Source organism: Schistocerca gregaria, chromosome 2, assembly GCF_023897955.1.
Source record: "Schistocerca gregaria isolate iqSchGreg1 chromosome 2, iqSchGreg1.2, whole genome shotgun sequence".
Lineage (NCBI taxonomy): Eukaryota > Metazoa > Arthropoda > Insecta > Orthoptera > Acrididae > Schistocerca > Schistocerca gregaria.
In genome coordinates, this window is record NC_064921.1 from 715321591 (window position 1) to 715335183 (window position 13593).

The 13593-nt window shown below is 49.1% G+C and overlaps 14 non-coding genes across 14 annotated transcripts; 9 read left to right on the top strand and 5 right to left on the bottom strand.

Annotated features, from left to right (window-relative positions):
- Nucleotides 1–393: 393 nt before the first annotated feature.
- On the bottom strand, nt 394–466 carry Trnav-uac (transfer RNA valine (anticodon UAC)). The gene has a single exon. It is a non-coding gene; the product is annotated as a tRNA-Val (tRNA).
- A 221-nt stretch (nt 467–687) lies between these two features.
- On the top strand, nt 688–759 carry Trnap-cgg (transfer RNA proline (anticodon CGG)). Its single transcript has one exon. It is a non-coding gene; the product is annotated as a tRNA-Pro (tRNA).
- A 1791-nt stretch (nt 760–2550) lies between these two features.
- On the top strand, nt 2551–2622 carry Trnar-ucg (transfer RNA arginine (anticodon UCG)). The gene has a single exon. It is a non-coding gene; the product is annotated as a tRNA-Arg (tRNA).
- A 635-nt stretch (nt 2623–3257) lies between these two features.
- Nucleotides 3258–3330, bottom strand: Trnav-uac (transfer RNA valine (anticodon UAC)). Its single transcript has one exon. It is a non-coding gene; the product is annotated as a tRNA-Val (tRNA).
- Nucleotides 3331–3551: 221 nt separating this feature from the next.
- Trnap-cgg (transfer RNA proline (anticodon CGG)) lies at nt 3552–3623 on the top strand. Its single transcript has one exon. It is a non-coding gene; the product is annotated as a tRNA-Pro (tRNA).
- A 1791-nt stretch (nt 3624–5414) lies between these two features.
- Nucleotides 5415–5486, top strand: Trnap-ugg (transfer RNA proline (anticodon UGG)). The gene has a single exon. It is a non-coding gene; the product is annotated as a tRNA-Pro (tRNA).
- Nucleotides 5487–6121: 635 nt separating this feature from the next.
- Nucleotides 6122–6194, bottom strand: Trnav-uac (transfer RNA valine (anticodon UAC)). The gene has a single exon. It is a non-coding gene; the product is annotated as a tRNA-Val (tRNA).
- A 221-nt stretch (nt 6195–6415) lies between these two features.
- Nucleotides 6416–6487, top strand: Trnap-cgg (transfer RNA proline (anticodon CGG)). Its single transcript has one exon. It is a non-coding gene; the product is annotated as a tRNA-Pro (tRNA).
- A 1791-nt stretch (nt 6488–8278) lies between these two features.
- Nucleotides 8279–8350, top strand: Trnap-ugg (transfer RNA proline (anticodon UGG)). Its single transcript has one exon. It is a non-coding gene; the product is annotated as a tRNA-Pro (tRNA).
- A 635-nt stretch (nt 8351–8985) lies between these two features.
- Nucleotides 8986–9058, bottom strand: Trnav-uac (transfer RNA valine (anticodon UAC)). Its single transcript has one exon. It is a non-coding gene; the product is annotated as a tRNA-Val (tRNA).
- Nucleotides 9059–9279: 221 nt separating this feature from the next.
- Nucleotides 9280–9351, top strand: Trnap-cgg (transfer RNA proline (anticodon CGG)). Its single transcript has one exon. It is a non-coding gene; the product is annotated as a tRNA-Pro (tRNA).
- A 1791-nt stretch (nt 9352–11142) lies between these two features.
- Trnap-ugg (transfer RNA proline (anticodon UGG)) lies at nt 11143–11214 on the top strand. The gene has a single exon. It is a non-coding gene; the product is annotated as a tRNA-Pro (tRNA).
- Nucleotides 11215–11849: 635 nt separating this feature from the next.
- On the bottom strand, nt 11850–11922 carry Trnav-uac (transfer RNA valine (anticodon UAC)). Its single transcript has one exon. It is a non-coding gene; the product is annotated as a tRNA-Val (tRNA).
- A 221-nt stretch (nt 11923–12143) lies between these two features.
- Nucleotides 12144–12215, top strand: Trnap-cgg (transfer RNA proline (anticodon CGG)). Its single transcript has one exon. It is a non-coding gene; the product is annotated as a tRNA-Pro (tRNA).
- Nucleotides 12216–13593: the final 1378 nt, after the last annotated feature.

The following is a 13593-nucleotide window of genomic DNA, read 5'->3' on the forward strand; positions in this document are numbered from 1 at the left end:
AGACGAAGCTCAATCGTGGAGCAGTCTACCTTCATCTGATTAGCGACAACGTCAACCAAAGAGTGGGATACAAGACTGAGCGTAGTTAAGAGTTTCTCACTATTAGTTACGTTCACACTTCAACAGAGTTGTGACAAGGCGAGTGCAAAGAGATCAGGAAAGCCAGTATGAAGCGAACTTGAAGTAGTCTTGAAGAAATAGATACTAAATTTTGCAGGCCAGAATGGAGCTACGAGCGTTCTGAGTTACTGAATACCGGTGCACTATGGGAGCAAGAGCATTTGACAGTAAAATGAGGCGATATCGGTGTAGCACACGACATTTATTATCCCGCACACGCAGACGTGACGTTATCTCGGAAATGGAATCCGAAAACGGGTTTACAAAAAGCCGTGCTTCCGCCCGGCGTCGAAGCGGGGACCTTCTGCGTGTAAAGCAGACGTGATAACCGCTACACCACGGAAACGACGGTTCTGCCGTTCTACTACCTGGAAAACCGTAGCTCCAACAGATTTTTCCTGCGTAAGCAAGGGCATCGGCTACGAGCTCCGTCCGATTCTAGAAGTTGCTATAGTAAAAGACAACGATAAAAACAATCAAACCGCAACAGCCAGGGAGAACGCTGGGTGAGCAGCAGCTCTGCACGGTGATACCAAGAACGGAGGCGATAGTCATGTGCATCGAGAAGGCTCGTTGGTCTAGGAGTATGATTCCTGCTTCGGGTGCAGGAGGTCCCGGGTTCAAATCCCGGACGAGCCCTTGCGTTTTGTGCAAACGTGTGGCGACTACCGGCATGCCGGCGGCTGTTCCGCGCATTTCCTGCCCTCCAGGTAAGCACAAAAACCAAGTAGCCGGTTCTGAAAGAGTTTCACGTATCATTTGAGCCATCTGCAGCATGGTGGTTGGACGTTTGAAATTGATTTAAATGTTCACAGTAGAGATTGTAGCAAGTGTCTTGTTGAGTGCGACGAAAAAGTGATTACGCCCGGAATCGAAACGGAGACCTTCTGCCTGTTAGGCAGACGTTGTAACCGCTACACCACGGAAACTGCTAAGCTCTGAGATCCACATGTGACACAACTTGCAGGACGATCACAACTTTGGCGTAAAAATCACTTTGCGGAAACGCACAATGCAGGAATTTCGCATTCGTACCTAACAATCGACATCACCCTTGCCTGTCTGAATGCCACCATGAATTAGAGCCCAAGAAGTCGTCGGCAATGAACGCGGCCGAGTCCTCGGTAGCATCAGCTACTCTTGCTTTCCGTACGAGCTACCGTCAATTCGCGCAGTCGCTATTGCATATGATGTCACCAAAAGCAATCACTTCGTTAGCGGCAAGGAGCCCGGGCCCAGCGGTAGCTCTACATGGAGGCACCAGCAGCCCCGACAGGCCGCCGCTGGCGCGCCGGCGCCCGGACCCGCGACCCCTAATGACGTTGCAGTCGATGTATTTCTTAATATCGCTTTTCGAAGAAGCAAGCCAGGTGTAAATCACACAGTATTTTACTGATGATCTGGAAACGCAAATTTAGAACAAGTAGAACATTATATAAAATTTGTTGTGTGGTCGAGCGGAACCCACCCTTCGCTCTTCCCAGATTATCGTTGCTGCACGGAATGATTGTTAAAGCACCGACGGCTTCAGAGTTCGTCTTCTCCAACGTTTGCTTTTGCAGTACATTCCGCAATCTTTTCGTTATGAGTCGTCTGTTTCGGTTTCCCGATGTAGTTTTGCTCACACCTCCCGACTTCTCTTAACCCCGAGCCACCACTAGCAGAAAATTCCGCACTGCAGTCCGGTCAATCTGCAGAGCTCGATAAGAGCATCGCGGTCGTTCCTGAGCTAATGAAACGGCCGTGTCTGTAGTTGTTCCCAGATGTCTCCCACAGAAACGGCCTCCCGGACGCCTGCATTACAGGAGTACGCCCCTACTCCCAGCCATACAATTGCATTTGAAAGCAGAATAACATGAGCTACAGAGCAACTCCGACTTTTGTGTCTGACCTACTTTTAATGATACTGTGGTCGGTTTAGTTACTACTATCGCTGCTGGACGAAGCAGACCAGTTGAAAGCCACACGGTATTCTTGTAACGAACAGGTAATGGAAATTTAGGTAAAACGATATCAAAAAAAGTTGCGTGGTGGAGCGACACATACAGTTGGCTCTTCGTAGATGATCATTGCTGCACGGAATAATTCTTAAGGCACCGACGCCTTCAGGAGTCGTGTTTGGAAGTTTTGCTTGCAGTATATTCCGCTATCTTTTGGTTATGAGTTGGTGTTTCGGATTCCCGGTGTTCTTTTGTTTAGTGCATTTGCCTTCCCTTGACGCTAAGAAAGCACATGACGAAAGTGAAACACCACCGTCTGTTCATCTGCAGAGCGCGATGAAATTATTCACTCTACATTCATTGCCTTTAATATTCTTTCCATCAGTGGTGGGCGCTGCCTTCAGAAAGCGCTTATCTTTCTGATTTACATGAAAGTTTGTGTTCCTCGGAGCTGGACTGCTTGGGATTACCTTCACTGCCACCGGCAAGTGGCTCGTTGGTCTAGGGGTATGATTCCTGCTTTCGGTGCAGGAGGTCCCGGGTTCAAATCCCGGACGAGCCCTACCGTTTTGACCGTGCTGAAGAGTAGGTGGAGCTCACCCACGTTTGTAGCTCTGCAATGAAGAACAGATGCGTGCCGCAGCACGCTGTGTGTGGCCCTACGGTCATGAAGGGACCGTTTGATATGGCAAGAATCTGATACCAGTAAATTACATAGGTCGATTTCTGTAGAAGAGCCGACAGTAATCTTGCATGCAACGGAAAACAAAGGTTGTCTTTGCAGATCGTGTGCACCGTGAGTGGAGACGAAGCTCAATCGTGGAGCAGTCTACCTTCATCTGATTAGCGACAACGTCAACCAAAGAGTGGGATACAAGACTGAGCGTAGTTAAGAGTTTCTCACTATTAGTTACGTTCACACTTCAACAGAGTTGTGACAAGGCGAGTGCAAAGAGATCAGGAAAGCCAGTATGAAGCGAACTTGAAGTAGTCTTGAAGAAATAGATACTAAATTTTGCAGGCCAGAATGGAGCTACGAGCGTGCTGAGTTACTGAATACCGGTGCACTATGGGAGCAAGAGCATTTGACAGTAAAATGAGGCGATATCGGTGTAGCACACGACATTTATTATCCCGCACACGCAGACGTGACGTTATCTCGGAAATGGAATCCGAAAACGGGTTTACAAAAAGCCGTGCTTCCGCCCGGCGTCGAAGCGGGGACCTTCTGCGTGTAAAGCAGACGTGATAACCGCTACACCACGGAAACGACGGTTCTGCCGTTCTACTACCTGGAAAACCGTAGCTCCAACAGATTTTTCCTGCGTAAGCAAGGGCATCGGCTACGAGCTCCGTCCGATTCTAGAAGTTGCTATAGTAAAAGACAACGATAAAAACAATCAAACCGCAACAGCCAGGGAGAACGCTGGGTGAGCAGCAGCTCTGCACGGTGATACCAAGAACGGAGGCGATAGTCATGTGCATCGAGAAGGCTCGTTGGTCTAGGAGTATGATTCCTGCTTCGGGTGCAGGAGGTCCCGGGTTCAAATCCCGGACGAGCCCTTGCGTTTTGTGCAAACGTGTGGCGACTACCGGCATGCCGGCGGCTGTTCCGCGCATTTCCTGCCCTCCAGGTAAGCACAAAAACCAAGTAGCCGGTTCTGAAAGAGTTTCACGTATCATTTGAGCCATCTGCAGCCTGGTGGTTGGACGTTTGAAATTGATTTAAATGTTCACAGTAGAGATTGTAGCAAGTGTCTTGTTGAGTGCGACGAAAAAGTGATTACGCCCGGAATCGAAACGGAGACCTTCTGCCTGTTAGGCAGACGTGATAACCGCTACACCACGGAAACTGCTAAGCTCTGAGATCCACATGTGACACAACTTGCAGGACGATCACAACTTTGGCGTAAAAATCACTTTGCGGAAACGCACAATGCAGGAATTTCGCATTCGTACCTAACAATCGACATCACCCTTGCCTGTCTGAATGCCACCATGAATTAGAGCCCAAGAAGTCGTCGGCAATGAACGCGGCCGAGTCCTCGGTAGCATCAGCTACTCTTGCTTTCCGTACGAGCTACCGTCAATTCGCGCAGTCGCTATTGCATATGATGTCACCAAAAGCAATCACTTCGTTAGCGGCAAGGAGCCCGGGCCCAGCGGTAGCTCTACATGGAGGCACCAGCAGCCCCGACAGGCCGCCGCTGGCGCGCCGGCGCCCGGACCCGCGACCCCTAATGACGTTGCAGTCGATGTATTTCTTAATATCGCTTTTCGAAGAAGCAAGCCAGGTGTAAATCACACAGTATTTTACTGATGATCTGGAAACGCAAATTTAGAACAAGTAGAACATTATATAAAATTTGTTGTGTGGTCGAGCGGAACCCACCCTTCGCTCTTCCCAGATTATCGTTGCTGCACGGAATGATTGTTAAAGCACCGACGGCTTCAGAGTTCGTCTTCTCCAACGTTTGCTTTTGCAGTACATTCCGCAATCTTTTCGTTATGAGTCGTCTGTTTCGGTTTCCCGATGTAGTTTTGCTCACACCTCCCGACTTCTCTTAACCCCGAGCCACCACTAGCAGAAAATTCCGCACTGCAGTCCGGTCAATCTGCAGAGCTCGATAAGAGCATCGCGGTCGTTCCTGAGCTAATGAAACGGCCGTGTCTGTAGTTGTTCCCAGATGTCTCCCACAGAAACGGCCTCCCGGACGCCTGCATTACAGGAGTACGCCCCTACTCCCAGCCATACAATTGCATTTGAAAGCAGAATAACATGAGCTACAGAGCAACTCCGACTTTTGTGTCTGACCTACTTTTAATGATACTGTGGTCGGTTTAGTTACTACTATCGCTGCTGGACGAAGCAGACCAGTTGAAAGCCACACGGTATTCTTGTAACGAACAGGTAATGGAAATTTAGGTAAAACGATATCAAAAAAAGTTGCGTGGTGGAGCGACACATACAGTTGGCTCTTCGTAGATGATCATTGCTGCACGGAATAATTCTTAAGGCACCGACGCCTTCAGGAGTCGTGTTTGGAAGTTTTGCTTGCAGTATATTCCGCTATCTTTTGGTTATGAGTTGGTGTTTCGGATTCCCGGTGTTCTTTTGTTTAGTGCATTTGCCTTCCCTTGACGCTAAGAAAGCACATGACGAAAGTGAAACACCACCGTCTGTTCATCTGCAGAGCGCGATGAAATTATTCACTCTACATTCATTGCCTTTAATATTCTTTCCATCAGTGGTGGGCGCTGCCTTCAGAAAGCGCTTATCTTTCTGATTTACATGAAAGTTTGTGTTCCTCGGAGCTGGACTGCTTGGGATTACCTTCACTGCCACCGGCAAGTGGCTCGTTGGTCTAGGGGTATGATTCCTGCTTTGGGTGCAGGAGGTCCCGGGTTCAAATCCCGGACGAGCCCTACCGTTTTGACCGTGCTGAAGAGTAGGTGGAGCTCACCCACGTTTGTAGCTCTGCAATGAAGAACAGATGCGTGCCGCAGCACGCTGTGTGTGGCCCTACGGTCATGAAGGGACCGTTTGATATGGCAAGAATCTGATACCAGTAAATTACATAGGTCGATTTCTGTAGAAGAGCCGACAGTAATCTTGCATGCAACGGAAAACAAAGGTTGTCTTTGCAGAACGTGTGCACCGTGAGTGGAGACGAAGCTCAATCGTGGAGCAGTCTACCTTCATCTGATTAGCGACAACGTCAACCAAAGAGTGGGATACAAGACTGAGCGTAGTTAAGAGTTTCTCACTATTAGTTACGTTCACACTTCAACAGAGTTGTGACAAGGCGAGTGCAAAGAGATCAGGAAAGCCAGTATGAAGCGAACTTGAAGTAGTCTTGAAGAAATAGATACTAAATTTTGCAGGCCAGAATGGAGCTACGAGCGTGCTGAGTTACTGAATACCGGTGCACTATGGGAGCAAGAGCATTTGACAGTAAAATGAGGCGATATCGGTGTAGCACACGACATTTATTATCCCGCACACGCAGACGTGACGTTATCTCGGAAATGGAATCCGAAAACGGGTTTACAAAAAGCCGTGCTTCCGCCCGGCGTCGAAGCGGGGACCTTCTGCGTGTAAAGCAGACGTGATAACCGCTACACCACGGAAACGACGGTTCTGCCGTTCTACTACCTGGAAAACCGTAGCTCCAACAGATTTTTCCTGCGTAAGCAAGGGCATCGGCTACGAGCTCCGTCCGATTCTAGAAGTTGCTATAGTAAAAGACAACGATAAAAACAATCAAACCGCAACAGCCAGGGAGAACGCTGGGTGAGCAGCAGCTCTGCACGGTGATACCAAGAACGGAGGCGATAGTCATGTGCATCGAGAAGGCTCGTTGGTCTAGGAGTATGATTCCTGCTTCGGGTGCAGGAGGTCCCGGGTTCAAATCCCGGACGAGCCCTTGCGTTTTGTGCAAACGTGTGGCGACTACCGGCATGCCGGCGGCTGTTCCGCGCATTTCCTGCCCTCCAGGTAAGCACAAAAACCAAGTAGCCGGTTCTGAAAGAGTTTCACGTATCATTTGAGCCATCTGCAGCATGGTGGTTGGACGTTTGAAATTGATTTAAATGTTCACAGTAGAGATTGTAGCAAGTGTCTTGTTGAGTGCGACGAAAAAGTGATTACGCCCGGAATCGAAACGGAGACCTTCTGCCTGTTAGGCAGACGTTGTAACCGCTACACCACGGAAACTGCTAAGCTCTGAGATCCACATGTGACACAACTTGCAGGACGATCACAACTTTGGCGTAAAAATCACTTTGCGGAAACGCACAATGCAGGAATTTCGCATTCGTACCTAACAATCGACATCACCCTTGCCTGTCTGAATGCCACCATGAATTAGAGCCCAAGAAGTCGTCGGCAATGAACGCGGCCGAGTCCTCGGTAGCATCAGCTACTCTTGCTTTCCGTACGAGCTACCGTCAATTCGCGCAGTCGCTATTGCATATGATGTCACCAAAAGCAATCACTTCGTTAGCGGCAAGGAGCCCGGGCCCAGCGGTAGCTCTACATGGAGGCACCAGCAGCCCCGACAGGCCGCCGCTGGCGCGCCGGCGCCCGGACCCGCGACCCCTAATGACGTTGCAGTCGATGTATTTCTTAATATCGCTTTTCGAAGAAGCAAGCCAGGTGTAAATCACACAGTATTTTACTGATGATCTGGAAACGCAAATTTAGAACAAGTAGAACATTATATAAAATTTGTTGTGTGGTCGAGCGGAACCCACCCTTCGCTCTTCCCAGATTATCGTTGCTGCACGGAATGATTGTTAAAGCACCGACGGCTTCAGAGTTCGTCTTCTCCAACGTTTGCTTTTGCCGTACATTCCGCAATCTTTTCGTTATGAGTCGTCTGTTTCGGTTTCCCGATGTAGTTTTGCTCACACCTCCCGACTTCTCTTAACCCCGAGCCACCACTAGCAGAAAATTCCGCACTGCAGTCCGGTCAATCTGCAGAGCTCGATAAGAGCATCGCGGTCGTTCCTGAGCTAATGAAACGGCCGTGTCTGTAGTTGTTCCCAGATGTCTCCCACAGAAACGGCCTCCCGGACGCCTGCATTACAGGAGTACGCCCCTACTCCCAGCCATACAATTGCATTTGAAAGCAGAATAACATGAGCTACAGAGCAACTCCGACTTTTGTGTCTGACCTACTTTTAATGATACTGTGGTCGGTTTAGTTACTACTATCGCTGCTGGACGAAGCAGACCAGTTGAAAGCCACACGGTATTCTTGTAACGAACAGGTAATGGAAATTTAGGTAAAACGATATCAAAAAAAGTTGCGTGGTGGAGCGACACATACAGTTGGCTCTTCGTAGATGATCATTGCTGCACGGAATAATTCTTAAGGCACCGACGCCTTCAGGAGTCGTGTTTGGAAGTTTTGCTTGCAGTATATTCCGCTATCTTTTGGTTATGAGTTGGTGTTTCGGATTCCCGGTGTTCTTTTGTTTAGTGCATTTGCCTTCCCTTGACGCTAAGAAAGCACATGACGAAAGTGAAACACCACCGTCTGTTCATCTGCAGAGCGCGATGAAATTATTCACTCTACATTCATTGCCTTTAATATTCTTTCCATCAGTGGTGGGCGCTGCCTTCAGAAAGCGCTTTTCTTTCTGATTTACATGAAAGTTTGTGTTCCTCGGAGCTGGACTGCTTGGGATTACCTTCACTGCCACCGGCAAGTGGCTCGTTGGTCTAGGGGTATGATTCCTGCTTTGGGTGCAGGAGGTCCCGGGTTCAAATCCCGGACGAGCCCTACCGCTTTGACCGTGCTGAAGAGTAGGTGGAGCTCACCCACGTTTGTAGCTCTGCAATGAAGAACAGATGCGTGCCGCAGCACGCTGTGTGTGGCCCTACGGTCATGAAGGGACCGTTTGATATGGCAAGAATCTGATACCAGTAAATTACATAGGTCGATTTCTGTAGAAGAGCCGACAGTAATCTTGCATGCAACGGAAAACAAAGGTTGTCTTTGCAGAACGTGTGCACCGTGAGTGGAGACGAAGCTCAATCGTGGAGCAGTCTACCTTCATCTGATTAGCGACAACGTCAACCAAAGAGTGGGATACAAGACTGAGCGTAGTTAAGAGTTTCTCACTATTAGTTACGTTCACACTTCAACAGAGTTGTGACAAGGCGAGTGCAAAGAGATCAGGAAAGCCAGTATGAAGCGAACTTGAAGTAGTCTTGAAGAAATGGATACTAAATTTTGCAGGCCAGAATGGAGCTACGAGCGTTCTGAGTTACTGAATACCGGTGCTCTATGGGAGCAAGAGCATTTGACAGTAAAATGAGGCGATATCGGTGTAGCACACGACATTTATTATCCCGCACACGCAGACGTGACGTTATCTCGGAAATGGAATCCGAAAACGGGTTTAAAAAAAGTCGTGCTTCCGCCCGGGATCGAACCGGGGACCTTCTGCGTGTAAAGCAGACGTGATAACCGCTACACCACGGAAACGACGGTTTTGCCGTTGTACTACCTGGAAAACCGTAGCTCCAACAGATTTTTCCTGCGTAAGCAAGGGCATCGGCTACGAGCTCCGTCCGATTCTAGAAGTTGCTATAGTAAAAGACAACGATAAAAACAATCAAACCGCAACAGCCAGGGAGAACGCTGGGTGAGCAGCAGCTCTGCACGGTGATACCAAGAACGGAGGCGATAGTCATGTGCATCGAGAGGGCTCGTTGGTCTAGGGGTATGATTCCTGCTTCGGGTGCAGGAGGTCCCGGGTTCAAATCCCGGACGAGCCCTTGCGTTTTGTGCAAACGTGTGGCGACTACCGGCATGCCGGCGGCTGTTCCGCGCATTTCCTGCCCTCCAGGTAAGCACAAAAACCAAGTAGCCGGTTCTGAAAGAGTTTCACGTATCATTTGAGCCATCTGCAGCCTGGTGGTTGGACGTTTGAAATTGATTTAAATGTTCACAGTAGAGATTGTAGCAAGTGTCTTGTTGAGTGCGACGAAAAAGTGATTACGCCCGGAATCGAAACGGAGACCTTCTGCCTGTTAGGCAGACGTGATAACCGCTACACCACGGAAACTGCTAAGCTCTGAGATCCACATGTGACACAACTTGCAGGACGATCACAACTTTGGCGTAAAAATCACTTTGCGGAAACGCACAATGCAGGTATTTCGCATTCGTACGCAACAATCGACAGCACCCTTGCCTGTCTGAATGCCACCACGAATAAGAGCCCAAGAAGTCGTCGGCAATGAACGCGGCCGAGTCCTCGGTAGCATCAGCTACTCTTGCTTTCCGTACGAGCTACCGTCAATTCGCGCAGTCGCTATCGCGTATGATGTCACCAAAAGCAATCACTTCGTTAGCGGCAAGGAGCCCGGGCCCAGCGGTAGCTCTACATGGAGGCACCAGCAGCCCCGACAGGCCGCCGCTGGCGCGCCGGCGCCCGGACCCGCGACCCCTAATGACGTTGCAGTCGATGTATTTCTTAATATCGCTTTTCGAAGAAGCAAGCCAGGTGTAAATCACACAGTATTTTACTGATGATCTGGAAACGCAAATTTAGAACAAGTAGAACATTATATAAAATTTGTTGTGTGGTCGAGCGGAACCCACCCTTCGCTCTTCCCAGATTATCGTTGCTGCACGGAATGATTGTTAAAGCACCGACGGCTTCAGAGTTCGTCTTCTCCAACGTTTGCTTTTGCAGTACATTCCGCAATCTTTTCGTTATGAGTCGTCTGTTTCGGTTTCCCGATGTAGTTTTGCTCACACCTCCCGACTTCTCTTAACCCCGAGCCACCACTAGCAGAAAATTCCGCACTGCAGTCCGGTCAATCTGCAGAGCTCGATAAGAGCATCGCGGTCGTTCCTGAGCTAATGAAACGGCCGTGTCTGTAGTTGTTCCCAGATGTCTCCCACAGAAACGGCCTCCCGGACGCCTGCATTACAGGAGTACGCCCCTACTCCCAGCCATACAATTGCATTTGAAAGCAGAATAACATGAGCTACAGAGCAACTCCGACTTTTGTGTCTGACCTACTTTTAATGATACTGTGGTCGGTTTAGTTACTACTATCGCTGCTGGACGAAGCAGACCAGTTGAAAGCCACACGGTATTCTTGTAACGAACAGGTAATGGAAATTTAGGTAAAACGATATCAAAAAAAGTTGCGTGGTGGAGCGACACATACAGTTGGCTCTTCGTAGATGATCATTGCTGCACGGAATAATTCTTAAGGCACCGACGCCTTCAGGAGTCGTGTTTGGAAGTTTTGCTTGCAGTATATTCCGCTATCTTTTGGTTATGAGTTGGTGTTTCGGATTCCCGGTGTTCTTTTGTTTAGTGCATTTGCCTTCCCTTGACGCTAAGAAAGCACATGACGAAAGTGAAACACCACCGTCTGTTCATCTGCAGAGCGCGATGAAATTATTCACTCTACATTCATTGCCTTTAATATTCTTTCCATCAGTGGTGGGCGCTGCCTTCAGAAAGCGCTTATCTTTCTGATTTACATGAAAGTTTGTGTTCCTCGGAGCTGGACTGCTTGGGATTACCTTCACTGCCACCGGCAAGTGGCTCGTTGGTCTAGGGGTATGATTCCTGCTTTGGGTGCAGGAGGTCCCGGGTTCAAATCCCGGACGAGCCCTACCGCTTTGACCGTGCTGAAGAGTAGGTGGAGCTCACCCACGTTTGTAGCTCTGCAATGAAGAACAGATGCGTGCCGCAGCACGCTGTGTGTGGCCCTACGGTCATGAAGGGACCGTTTGATATGGCAAGAATCTGATACCAGTAAATTACATAGGTCGATTTCTGTAGAAGAGCCGACAGTAATCTTGCATGCAACGGAAAACAAAGGTTGTCTTTGCAGAACGTGTGCACCGTGAGTGGAGACGAAGCTCAATCGTGGAGCAGTCTACCTTCATCTGATTAGCGACAACGTCAACCAAAGAGTGGGATACAAGACTGAGCGTAGTTAAGAGTTTCTCACTATTAGTTACGTTCACACTTCAACAGAGTTGTGACAAGGCGAGTGCAAAGAGATCAGGAAAGCCAGTATGAAGCGAACTTGAAGTAGTCTTGAAGAAATGGATACTAAATTTTGCAGGCCAGAATGGAGCTACGAGCGTTCTGAGTTACTGAATACCGGTGCTCTATGGGAGCAAGAGCATTTGACAGTAAAATGAGGCGATATCGGTGTAGCACACGACATTTATTATCCCGCACACGCAGACGTGACGTTATCTCGGAAATGGAATCCGAAAACGGGTTTAAAAAAAGTCGTGCTTCCGCCCGGGATCGAACCGGGGACCTTCTGCGTGTAAAGCAGACGTGATAACCGCTACACCACGGAAACGACGGTTTTGCCGTTGTACTACCTGGAAAACCGTAGCTCCAACAGATTTTTCCTGCGTAAGCAAGGGCATCGGCTACGAGCTCCGTCCGATTCTAGAAGTTGCTATAGTAAAAGACAACGATAAAAACAATCAAACCGCAACAGCCAGGGAGAACGCTGGGTGAGCAGCAGCTCTGCACGGTGATACCAAGAACGGAGGCGATAGTCATGTGCATCGAGAGGGCTCGTTGGTCTAGGGGTATGATTCCTGCTTCGGGTGCAGGAGGTCCCGGGTTCAAATCCCGGACGAGCCCTTGCGTTTTGTGCAAACGTGTGGCGACTACCGGCATGCCGGCGGCTGTTCCGCGCATTTCCTGCCCTCCAGGTAAGCACAAAAACCAAGTAGCCGGTTCTGAAAGAGTTTCACGTATCATTTGAGCCATCTGCAGCCTGGTGGTTGGACGTTTGAAATTGATTTAAATGTTCACAGTAGAGATTGTAGCAAGTGTCTTGTTGAGTGCGACGAAAAAGTGATTACGCCCGGAATCGAAACGGAGACCTTCTGCCTGTTAGGCAGACGTGATAACCGCTACACCACGGAAACTGCTAAGCTCTGAGATCCACATGTGACACAACTTGCAGGACGATCACAACTTTGGCGTAAAAATCACTTTGCGGAAACGCACAATGCAGGTATTTCGCATTCGTACGCAACAATCGACAGCACCCTTGCCTGTCTGAATGCCACCACGAATAAGAGCCCAAGAAGTCGTCGGCAATGAACGCGGCCGAGTCCTCGGTAGCATCAGCTACTCTTGCTTTCCGTACGAGCTACCGTCAATTCGCGCAGTCGCTATCGCATATGATGTCACCAAAAGCAATCACTTCGTTAGCGGCAAGGAGCCCGGGCCCAGCGGTAGCTCTACATGGAGGCACCAGCAGCCCCGACAGGCCGCCGCTGGCGCGCCGGCGCCCGGACCCGCGACCCCTAATGACGTTGCAGTCGATGTATTTCTTAATATCGCTTTTCGAAGAAGCAAGCCAGGTGTAAATCACACAGTATTTTACTGATGATCTGGAAACGCAAATTTAGAACAAGTAGAACATTATATAAAATTTGTTGTGTGGTCGAGCGGAACCCACCCTTCGCTCTTCCCAGATTATCGTTGCTGCACGGAATGATTGTTAAAGCACCGACGGCTTCAGAGTTCGTCTTCTCCAACGTTTGCTTTTGCAGTACATTCCGCAATCTTTTCGTTATGAGTCGTCTGTTTCGGTTTCCCGATGTAGTTTTGCTCACACCTCCCGACTTCTCTTAACCCCGAGCCACCACTAGCAGAAAATTCCGCACTGCAGTCCGGTCAATCTGCAGAGCTCGATAAGAGCATCGCGGTCGTTCCTGAGCTAATGAAACGGCCGTGTCTGTAGTTGTTCCCAGATGTCTCCCACAGAAACGGCCTCCCGGACGCCTGCATTACAGGAGTACGCCCCTACTCCCAGCCATACAATTGCATTTGAAAGCAGAATAACATGAGCTACAGAGCAACTCCGACTTTTGTGTCTGACCTACTTTTAATGATACTGTGGTCGGTTTAGTTACTACTATCGCTGCTGGACGAAGCAGACCAGTTGAAAGCCACACGGTATTCTTGTAACGAACAGGTAATGGAAATTTAGGTAAAACGATATCAA